At 43.7% G+C, this 9,516-nt stretch overlaps 8 non-coding genes across 8 annotated transcripts; all 8 read right to left on the bottom strand.

Annotated features, from left to right (window-relative positions):
* Positions 1-833: 833 nt before the first annotated feature.
* On the bottom strand, positions 834-905 carry trnaw-cca (transfer RNA tryptophan (anticodon CCA)). The gene has a single exon. It is a non-coding gene; the product is annotated as a tRNA-Trp (tRNA).
* A 555-nt stretch (positions 906-1,460) lies between these two features.
* Positions 1,461-1,532, bottom strand: trnaw-cca (transfer RNA tryptophan (anticodon CCA)). Its single transcript has one exon. It is a non-coding gene; the product is annotated as a tRNA-Trp (tRNA).
* A 929-nt stretch (positions 1,533-2,461) lies between these two features.
* trnaw-cca (transfer RNA tryptophan (anticodon CCA)) lies at positions 2,462-2,533 on the bottom strand. The gene has a single exon. It is a non-coding gene; the product is annotated as a tRNA-Trp (tRNA).
* A 2,224-nt stretch (positions 2,534-4,757) lies between these two features.
* trnas-acu (transfer RNA serine (anticodon ACU)) lies at positions 4,758-4,829 on the bottom strand. Its single transcript has one exon. It is a non-coding gene; the product is annotated as a tRNA-Ser (tRNA).
* A 929-nt stretch (positions 4,830-5,758) lies between these two features.
* trnaw-cca (transfer RNA tryptophan (anticodon CCA)) lies at positions 5,759-5,830 on the bottom strand. The gene has a single exon. It is a non-coding gene; the product is annotated as a tRNA-Trp (tRNA).
* A 929-nt stretch (positions 5,831-6,759) lies between these two features.
* On the bottom strand, positions 6,760-6,831 carry trnaw-cca (transfer RNA tryptophan (anticodon CCA)). Its single transcript has one exon. It is a non-coding gene; the product is annotated as a tRNA-Trp (tRNA).
* Positions 6,832-7,300: 469 nt separating this feature from the next.
* Positions 7,301-7,372, bottom strand: trnaw-cca (transfer RNA tryptophan (anticodon CCA)). Its single transcript has one exon. It is a non-coding gene; the product is annotated as a tRNA-Trp (tRNA).
* A 929-nt stretch (positions 7,373-8,301) lies between these two features.
* On the bottom strand, positions 8,302-8,373 carry trnaw-cca (transfer RNA tryptophan (anticodon CCA)). The gene has a single exon. It is a non-coding gene; the product is annotated as a tRNA-Trp (tRNA).
* Positions 8,374-9,516: the final 1,143 nt, after the last annotated feature.

Genomic DNA, 9,516 nt, shown 5'->3' with positions numbered 1-9,516 from the left:
GTACATGCCATCTTCAGACCTGGAGTCAGACGCACCACATTTTTGTCCCACAAGGTCCTGTCCACAGTCCTCATCGACAAGCCAGGCTCAAGCATGTGGTAAGCACAGTGCTGGGAATTTGACTTTAAAGTGGTGAATGTAGGCACTCCTGGAAGGTTTCTTACTCTACTTAAAATAAAATGCTAAGCCTAATGCCCCGGCATGATTTACACACGCACGCTTCTGATCTAGAGTCAGACAGACTGCCTTTGCGGCTCAGGGTCCTTCTCAAAGTCTTCAAACAAGCCACAAACATAAATTGAGAACAAAAACGGAAATTTGTCTTAGCAGTGACTAAAACTGAGCACTCGTAAACTTTGCCTTCCACAACTTTAAAAATAAACTGATGAACTCAACGTCCGTGATCCCGTCAAGGTTTAAACATGCGACCTTTTGAATGGGGTACAGACGCAAAACAGCTACACCACAGGGTCCTTATCAGAGTCCTCGTTGTCAAGCTAGACAGGGAGCATAACCTGAGCGCAAGGCTTGGAATTTGACTTAAAAGTGTCTGAACGTGAGCATAGCTAAAAGGTGCCTCCCATAACTTTGCAAACAATTGCTAAAGTCAATCCTTGTGACCCTGGGGTGACGTAAACACGCAACATTGAGATGTGGAGTCAGACACGCTACTTTTATGTCCCCTGAGGTCCTGTCCACTGTCCTCATTGACAAACCAGACATAAGCATAAAGTAAGCACAAGACTTGGAATCTGACTTAGATGTTGCTGAATGTAAGCACTCCTAGATGGTGCCTTCCACTACTTTATAAATCAGGCCAAGCTTAGCACCTGTGACCCTGACGTGATTTGAACACGCAACCTTCTTATCTGGAGTCAGACGCGCTACCGTTGCGCCACAAGGTCCTGTATGAATGTGCCCAACAACAAGCTAGACACAAGCATAAACTGAGCACAAAGCTGGGAAATCGACTACCGCTGCACCATGAGGTCTTTATCACAGTCCTCAACGGCAAGCTAGACACAAGCATAAACAGAGCTCAAGGCTTGCAGTTTGACTTGAAGGTGGCTGAATTCAAGCACACCTGAAAGGGGCCTTCCACGTTTTTACAAACCTGCTAATCTCAACCTTTGGCACCTCATTTGAACTTACGACCTTCTGATCTGGAGACAGAGGCGCCAATTGTTTTGTCCCACGAGCTCCTGTCCACCATTCCCATCAACAAGCAAGACTCGAGCGTATAGTAAGCACAGGGCTGGGAATTTGACTTAAAACGGCTGAAAGCAAGCACTCCTAGATGTGCCACGCACATGTTTACAAACAATTGTCCTGTCCACTGTTCTCATCGACAAAACAGACACAAGCATAAGGCTTGGAATCTGATTTAGATGTTGCTGAACGTAAGCACTCCTAGATGGTGCCTTCCACTACTTTATAAATTAGGAAAAGCTTAGCACCTGTGACCCCGACGTGATTTGAACACACAACCTTCTGATCTGGAGTCAGACGCGCTACCGTTGCGCCACAAGGTCCTGTGTGAATGTGCCCAACAATAAGCTAGACACAAGCATAAACTGAGCACAAAGCTAGGAAATCCACTACCGCTGCACCATGAGGTCCTTATCACAGTCCTCAATGGCAAGCTAGACACAAGCATAAGTTTGACGTGAAGGTGGCTGAATTCAAGCACACCTGAAAGGGGCCTTCCACGTTTTTACAAACCACTGCTATACTCAACCTTTGGATCTGGAGACAGACGCGCCAATTGTTTTGTTCCACGAGGGCCTCTGGCATGAAAGGTGACTGATTAACCACTGAGCTACTAGAAGTTGATGAACACAACCTTCTGATCTGGAGTCAGATGCGCTACCATTGCGCAAAAGGTCCCAGCTCACAGCCGCTGTCGACAAACAAGCCAGAAACATAAAATGAACAAAAACGGAAATTTGTCTTAGCAGTGGCTAAAACTGAGCACTCGTAAACTTTGCCTTCCACAACTTTAAAAAAAAACTGATGAACTCAACGTCCGTGATCTCGGCAAGGTTTAAACATGCAACCTTTTGAATAGGGGACAGACGCAAAACAGCTACACCACAGAGTCCTTATCAGAGACCTCGTTGTCAAGCTAGACAGGGAGCATAACCTGAGCGCAAGGCTTGGAGTTTGACTTAAAAGTGTCTGAACGTGAGCATAGCTAAAAGGTGCCTCCCATAACTTTGCAAACAATTGCTAAAGTCAATCCTTGTGACCCTGGGGTGACGTAAACACGCAACGTTGAGATGTGGAGTCAGACACGCTACTTTTATGTCCCATGAGGTCCTGTCCACTGTCCTCATTGACAAACCAGACATAAGCATAAAGTAAGCACAAGACTTGGAATCTGACTTAGATGTTGCTGAACATAAGCACTCCTAGATGGTGCCTTCCACTACTTCATAAATCAGGCCAAGCTTAGCACCTGTGACCCTGACATGATTTGAACACGCAACCTTCTGATCTGGAGTCAGACGCGCTACCGTTGCGCCACAAGGTCCTGTGTGAATGTGCCCAACAATAAGCTAGACACAAGCATAAACTGAGCACAAAGCTAGGAAATCGACTACCGCTGCACCATGAGGTCCTTATCACAGTCCTCAAAGGCAAGCTAGACACAAGCATAAGTTTGACGTAAAGGTGGCTGAATTCAAGCACACCTGAAAGGGGCCTTCCACGTTTTTACAAACCACTGCTATACTCAACCTTTGGATCTGGAGACAGACGCGCCAATTGTTTTGTTCCACAAGGGCCTCTGGCATGAAAGGTGAGTGATTAACCACTGAGCTACTAGAAGTTGATGAACCTTTATAACACCATACAGAAACACATATGATACATTCTATACACACTATACATTCTATACATGTACTCACACGATACATATATTCTGTACAAATACACACACAATACATTCTATACATATACAGAAACACACACACAATACATTCTGTATATATACGATATATTCTATACATGTACACACGATACATTCTACACATATACACAATCCATTTTAAACATCTACAGAAACACAGACAATACATTATATATATATATATATATACTATACATTATACAAATACAAATGTTATATTGTATACAAATACACACACAATACATTCCATACTAATTCACATGATACATTTTATAAACATACATTCTATAGAGATACACACTTGATTCACTCTAGGATAGAACCCGGGTCACCGGCGTGAAAGGTGAGTGATTAACCCTTGCGCTATTGGAAGGTGATGAATCCTTATAACTAAAAGATACACCACCATAAAACACTATACAACAACACACATGATTAGGCCCACACGGAATCTGCGCGCACAGAATTCCGCAGATTTTCTGCAGAATTTAGCAGATTTGTGCAGATTTTTAGCCCATTATAAATTTTGTTTATTTACTAGAGTAAATGTGTAAATCTGAATTTATTCAGTTTTTATTCAGTAATTTATTACTTTTTATGTAATATATTAAAGTGTAAGTTATGATACTCCGCTGGATACTCCCAAAATAATTCTGCAGAAATCCGCAAATTTTTACCAAAAACCATGAGGTCCTTATCACAGTCCTCAACGGCAAGCTAGACACAAGCATAAACAGAGCTCAAGGCTTGCAGTTTGACTTGAAGGTGGCTGAATTCAAGCACACCTGAAAGGGGCCTTCCACGTTTTTACAAACCTCTGCTAATCTCAACCTTTGGCACCTCATTTGAACTTACGACCTTCGGATCTGGAGACAGAGGCGGCAATTGTTTTGTCCCACGAGCTCCTGTCCACCTTTCCCATCAACAAGCAAGACTCGAGCGTATAGTAAGCACAGGGCTGGGAATTTGACTTAAAACGGCTGAAAGCAAGCACTCCTAGATGTGCCATGCACATGTTTACAAACAATTGTCCTGTCCACTGTTCTCATCGACAAAACAGACACAAGCATAAGGCTTGGAATCTGATTTAGATGTTGCTGAACGTAAGCACTCCTAGATGGTGCCTTCCACTACTTTTACACAAGCACTCCAAAAAGGCGCCTTCCACAACCTTAAAGACAGTCAAGCCTTACATCTCTGAACCTGACGTGATTTGAACACACAACCTTCTGATCTGGAGTCAGATGCGCTACCATTGCGCAAAAGGTCCCAGCTCACAGCCGCTGTCGACAAACAAGCCACAAACATAAATTGAGAACAAAAACGAAAATTTGTCTTAGCAGTGGCTAAAACTGAGCACTCGTAAACTTTGCCTTCCACAACTTTAAAAATAAACTGATGAACTCAACGTCCGTGATCTCGTCAAGGTTTAAACATGCAACCTTTTGAATGGAGGACAGACGCAAAACAGCTACACCACAGAGTCCTTATCAGAGTCCTCGTTGTCAAGCTAGACAGGGAGCATAACCTGAGCGCAAGGCTTGGAGTTTGACTTAAAAGTGTCTGAACGTGAGCATAGCTAAAAGATGCCTCCCATAACTTTGCAAACAATTGCTAAAGTCAATCCTTGTGACCCTGGGGTGACGTAAACACGCAACGTTGAGATGTGGAGTCAGACACGCTACTTTTATGTCCCTTGAGGTCCTGTCCACTGTCCTCATTGACAAACCAGACATAAGCATAAAGTAAGCACAAGACTTGGAATCTGACTTAGATGTTGCTGAACATAAGCACTCCTAGATGGTGCCTTCCACTACTTCATAAATCAGGCCAAGCCTAGCACCTGTGACCCTGACGTGATTTGAACACGCAACCTTCTGATCAGTAGTCAGACGCGCTACCGTTGCGCCACAAGGTCCTGTGTGAATGTGCCCAACAATAAGCTAGACACAAGCATAAACTGAGCACAAAGCTAGGAAATCCACTACCGCTGCACCATGAGGTCCTTATCACAGTCCTCAATGGCAAGCTAGACACAAGCATAAGTTTGACGTGAAGGTGGCTGAATTCAAGCACACCTGAAAGGGGCCTTCCACGTTTTTACAAACCACTGCTATACTCAACCTTTGGATCTGGAGACAGACGCGCCAATTGTTTTGTTCCACGAGGGCCTCTGGCATGAAAGGTGAGTGATTAACCACTGAGCTACTAGAAGTTGATGAACACAACCTTCTGATCTGGAGTCAGATGCGCTACCATTGCGCAAAAGGTCCCAGCTCACAGCCGCTGTCGACAAACAAGCCAGAAACATAAAATGAACAAAAACGGAAATTTGTCTTAGCAGTGGCTAAAACTGAGCACTCGTAAACTTTGCCTTCCACAACTTTAAAAATAAACTGATGAACTCAACGTCCGTGATCTCGGCAAGGTTTAAACATGCAACCTTTTGAATGGGGGACAGACGCAAAACAGCTACACCACAGAGTCCTTATCAGAGACCTCGTTGTCAAGCTAGACAGGGAGCATAACCTGAGCGCAAGGCTTGGAATTTGACTTAAAAGTGTCTGAACGTGAGCATAGCTAAAAGGTGCCTCCCATAACTTTGCAAACAATTGCTAAAGTCAATCCTTGTGACCCTGGGGTGACGTAAACACGCAACGTTGAGATGTGGAGTCAGACACGCTACTTTTATGTCCCATGAGGTCCTGTCCACTGTCCTCATTGACAAACCAGACATAAGCATAAAGTAAGCACAAGACTTGGAATCTGACTTAGATGTTGCTGAACATAAGCACTCCTAGATGGTGCCTTCCACTACTTCATAAATCAGGCCAAGCCTAGCACCTGTGACCCTGACGTGATTTGAACACGCAACCTTCTGATCTGGAGTCAGACGCGCTACCGTTGCGCCACAAGGTCCTGTGTGAATGTGCCCAACAATAAGCTAGACACAAGCATAAACTGAGCACAAAGCTAGGAAATCCACTACCGCTGCACCATGAGGTCCTTATCACAGTCCTCAATGGCAAGCTAGACACAAGCATAAGTTTGACGTGAAGGTGGCTGAATTCAAGCACACCTGAAAGGGGCCTTCCACGTTTTTACAAACCACTGCTATACTCAACCTTTGGATCTGGAGACAGACGCACCAATTGTTTTGTTCCACGAGGGCCTCTGGCATGAAAGGTGACTGATTAACCACTGAGCTACTAGAAGTTGATGAACACAACCTTCTGATCTGGAGTCAGATGCGCTACCATTGCGCAAAAGGTCCCAGCTCACAGCCGCTGTCGACAAACAAGCCAGAAACATAAAATGAACAAAAACGGAAATTTGTCTTAGCAGTGGCTAAAACTGAGCACTCGTAAACTTTGCCTTCCACAACTTTAAAAAAAAACTGATGAACTCAACGTCCGTGATCTCGGCAAGGTTTAAACATGCAACCTTTTGAATGGGGGACAGACGCAAAACAGCTACACCACAGAGTCCTTATCAGAGACCTCGTTGTCAAGCTAGACAGGGAGCATAACCTGAGCGCAAGGCTTGGAATTTGACTTAAAAGTGTCTGAACGTGAGCATAGCTAAAAGGTGCCTCCCATAACTTTGCAAACAATTGCTAAAGTCAATCCTTGTGACCCTGGGGTGACGTAAACACGCAACGTTGAGATGTGGAGTCAGACACGCTACTTTTATGTCCCATGAGGTCCTGTCCACTGTCCTCATTGACAAACCAGACATAAGCATAAAGTAAGGACAAGACTTGGAATCTGACTTAGATGTTGCTGAACATAAGCACTCCTAGATGGTGCCTTCCACTACTTCATAAATCAGGCCAAGCTTAGCACCTGTGACCCTGACATGATTTGAACACGCAACCTTCTGATCTGGAGTCAGACGCGCTACCGTTGCGCCACAAGGTCCTGTGTGAATGTGCCCAACAATAAGCTAGACACAAGCATAAACTGAGCACAAAGCTAGGAAATCGACTACCGCTGCACCATGAGGTCCTTATCACAGTCCTCAAAGGCAAGCTAGACACAAGCATAAGTTTGACGTAAAGGTGGCTGAATTCAAGCACACCTGAAATGAATTTGACTTAAAAGTGTCTGAACGTGAGCATAGCTAAAAGGTGCCTCCCATAACTTTGCAAACAATTGCTAAAGTCAATCCTTGTGACCCTGGGGTGACGTAAACACGCAACGTTGAGATGTGGAGTCAGACACGCTACTTTTATGTCCCATGAGGTCCTGTCCACTGTCCTCATTGACAAACCAGACATAAGCATAAAGTAAGCACAAGACTTGGAATCTGACTTAGATGTTGCTGAACATAAGCACTCCTAGATGGTGCCTTCCACTACTTCATAAATCAGGCCAAGCCTAGCACCTGTGACCCTGACGTGATTTGAACACGCAACCTTCTGATCTGGAGTCAGACGCGCTACCGTTGCGCCACAAGGTCCTGTGTGAATGTGCCCAACAATAAGCTAGACACAAGCATAAACTGAGCACAAAGCTAGGAAATCCACTACCGCTGCACCATGAGGTCCTTATCACAGTCCTCAATGGCAAGCTAGACACAAGCATAAGTTTGACGTGAAGGTGGCTGAATTCAAGCACACCTGAAAGGGGCCTTCCACGTTTTTACAAACCACTGCTATACTCAACCTTTGGATCTGGAGACAGACGCGCCAATTGTTTTGTTCCACGAGGGCCTCTGGCATGAAAGGTGACTGATTAACCACTGAGCTACTAGAAGTTGATGAACACAACCTTCTGATCTGGAGTCAGATGCGCTACCATTGCGCAAAAGGTCCCAGCTCACAGCCGCTGTCGACAAACAAGCCAGAAACATAAAATGAACAAAAACGGAAATTTGTCTTAGCAGTGGCTAAAACTGAGCACTCGTAAACTTTGCCTTCCACAACTTTAAAAAAAAACTGATGAACTCAACGTCCGTGATCTCGGCAAGGTTTAAACATGCAACCTTTTGAATGGGGGACAGACGCAAAACAGCTACACCACAGAGTCCTTATCAGAGACCTCGTTGTCAAGCTAGACAGGGAGCATAACCTGAGCGCAAGGCTTGGAATTTGACTTAAAAGTGTCTGAACGTGAGCATAGCTAAAAGGTGCCTCCCATAACTTTGCAAACAATTGCTAAAGTCAATCCTTGTGACCCTGGGGTGACGTAAACACGCAACGTTGAGATGTGGAGTCAGACACGCTACTTTTATGTCCCATGAGGTCCTGTCCACTGTCCTCATTGACAAACCAGACATAAGCATAAAGTAAGGACAAGACTTGGAATCTGACTTAGATGTTGCTGAACATAAGCACTCCTAGATGGTGCCTTCCACTACTTCATAAATCAGGCCAAGCTTAGCACCTGTGACCCAGACATGATTTGAACACGCAACCTTCTGATCTGGAGTCAGACGCGCTACCGTTGCGCCACAAGGTCCTGTGTGAATGTGCCCAACAATAAGCTAGACACAAGCATAAACTGAGCACAAAGCTAGGAAATCGACTACCGCTGCACCATGAGGTCCTTATCACAGTCCTCAAAGGCAAGCTAGACACAAGCATAAGTTTGACGTAAAGGTGGCTGAATTCAAGCACACCTGAAAGGGGCCTTCCACGTTTTTACAAACCACTGCTATACTCAACCTTTGGATCTGGAGACAGACGCGCCAATTGTTTTGTTCCACAAGGGCCTCTGGCATGAAAGGTGAGTGATTAACCACTGAGCTACTAGAAGTTGATGAACCTTTATAACACCATACAGAAACACATATGATACATTCTATACACACGATACTTTCTATACAAACACTATACATTCTATACATGTACTCACACGATACATATATTCTGTACAAATACACACACAATACATTCTATACATATACAGAAACACACACACAATACATTCTGTATATATACGATATATTCTATACATGTACACACGATACATTCTACACATATACACAATCCATTTTAAACATCTACAGAAACACAGACAATACATTATATATATATATATACTATACATTATACAAATACAAATGTTATATTGTATACAAATACACACACAATACATTCCATACTAATTCACATGATACATTTTATAAACATACATTCTATAGAGATACACACTTGATTCACTCTAGGATAGAACCCGGGTCACCGGCGTGAAAGGTGAGTGATTAACCCTTGCGCTATTGGAAGGTGATGAATCCTTATAACTAAAAGATACACCACCATAAAACACTATACAACAACACACATGATTAGGCCCACACGGAATCTGCGCGGACAGAATTCCGCAGATTTTCTGCAGAATTTAGCAGATTTGTGCAGATTTTTAGCCCATTATAAATTTTGTTTATTTACTAGAGTAAATGTGTAAATCTGAATTTATTCAGTTTTTATTCAGTAATTTATTACTTTTTATGTAATATATTAAAGTGTAGGTTATGATACTCCGCTGGATACTCCCAAAATAATTCTGCAGATATCCGCAAATTTTTACCAAAAACCATGAGGTCCTTATCACAGTCCTCAACGGCAAGCTAGACACAAGCATAAACAGAGCTCAAGGCTT

Source organism: Danio rerio, chromosome 7 (genome assembly GCF_049306965.1).
Source record: "Danio rerio strain Tuebingen ecotype United States chromosome 7, GRCz12tu, whole genome shotgun sequence".
Classification (NCBI taxonomy): Eukaryota; Metazoa; Chordata; class Actinopteri; order Cypriniformes; family Danionidae; genus Danio; species Danio rerio.
This window is presented reverse-complemented; position numbering and strand designations above follow the sequence as displayed.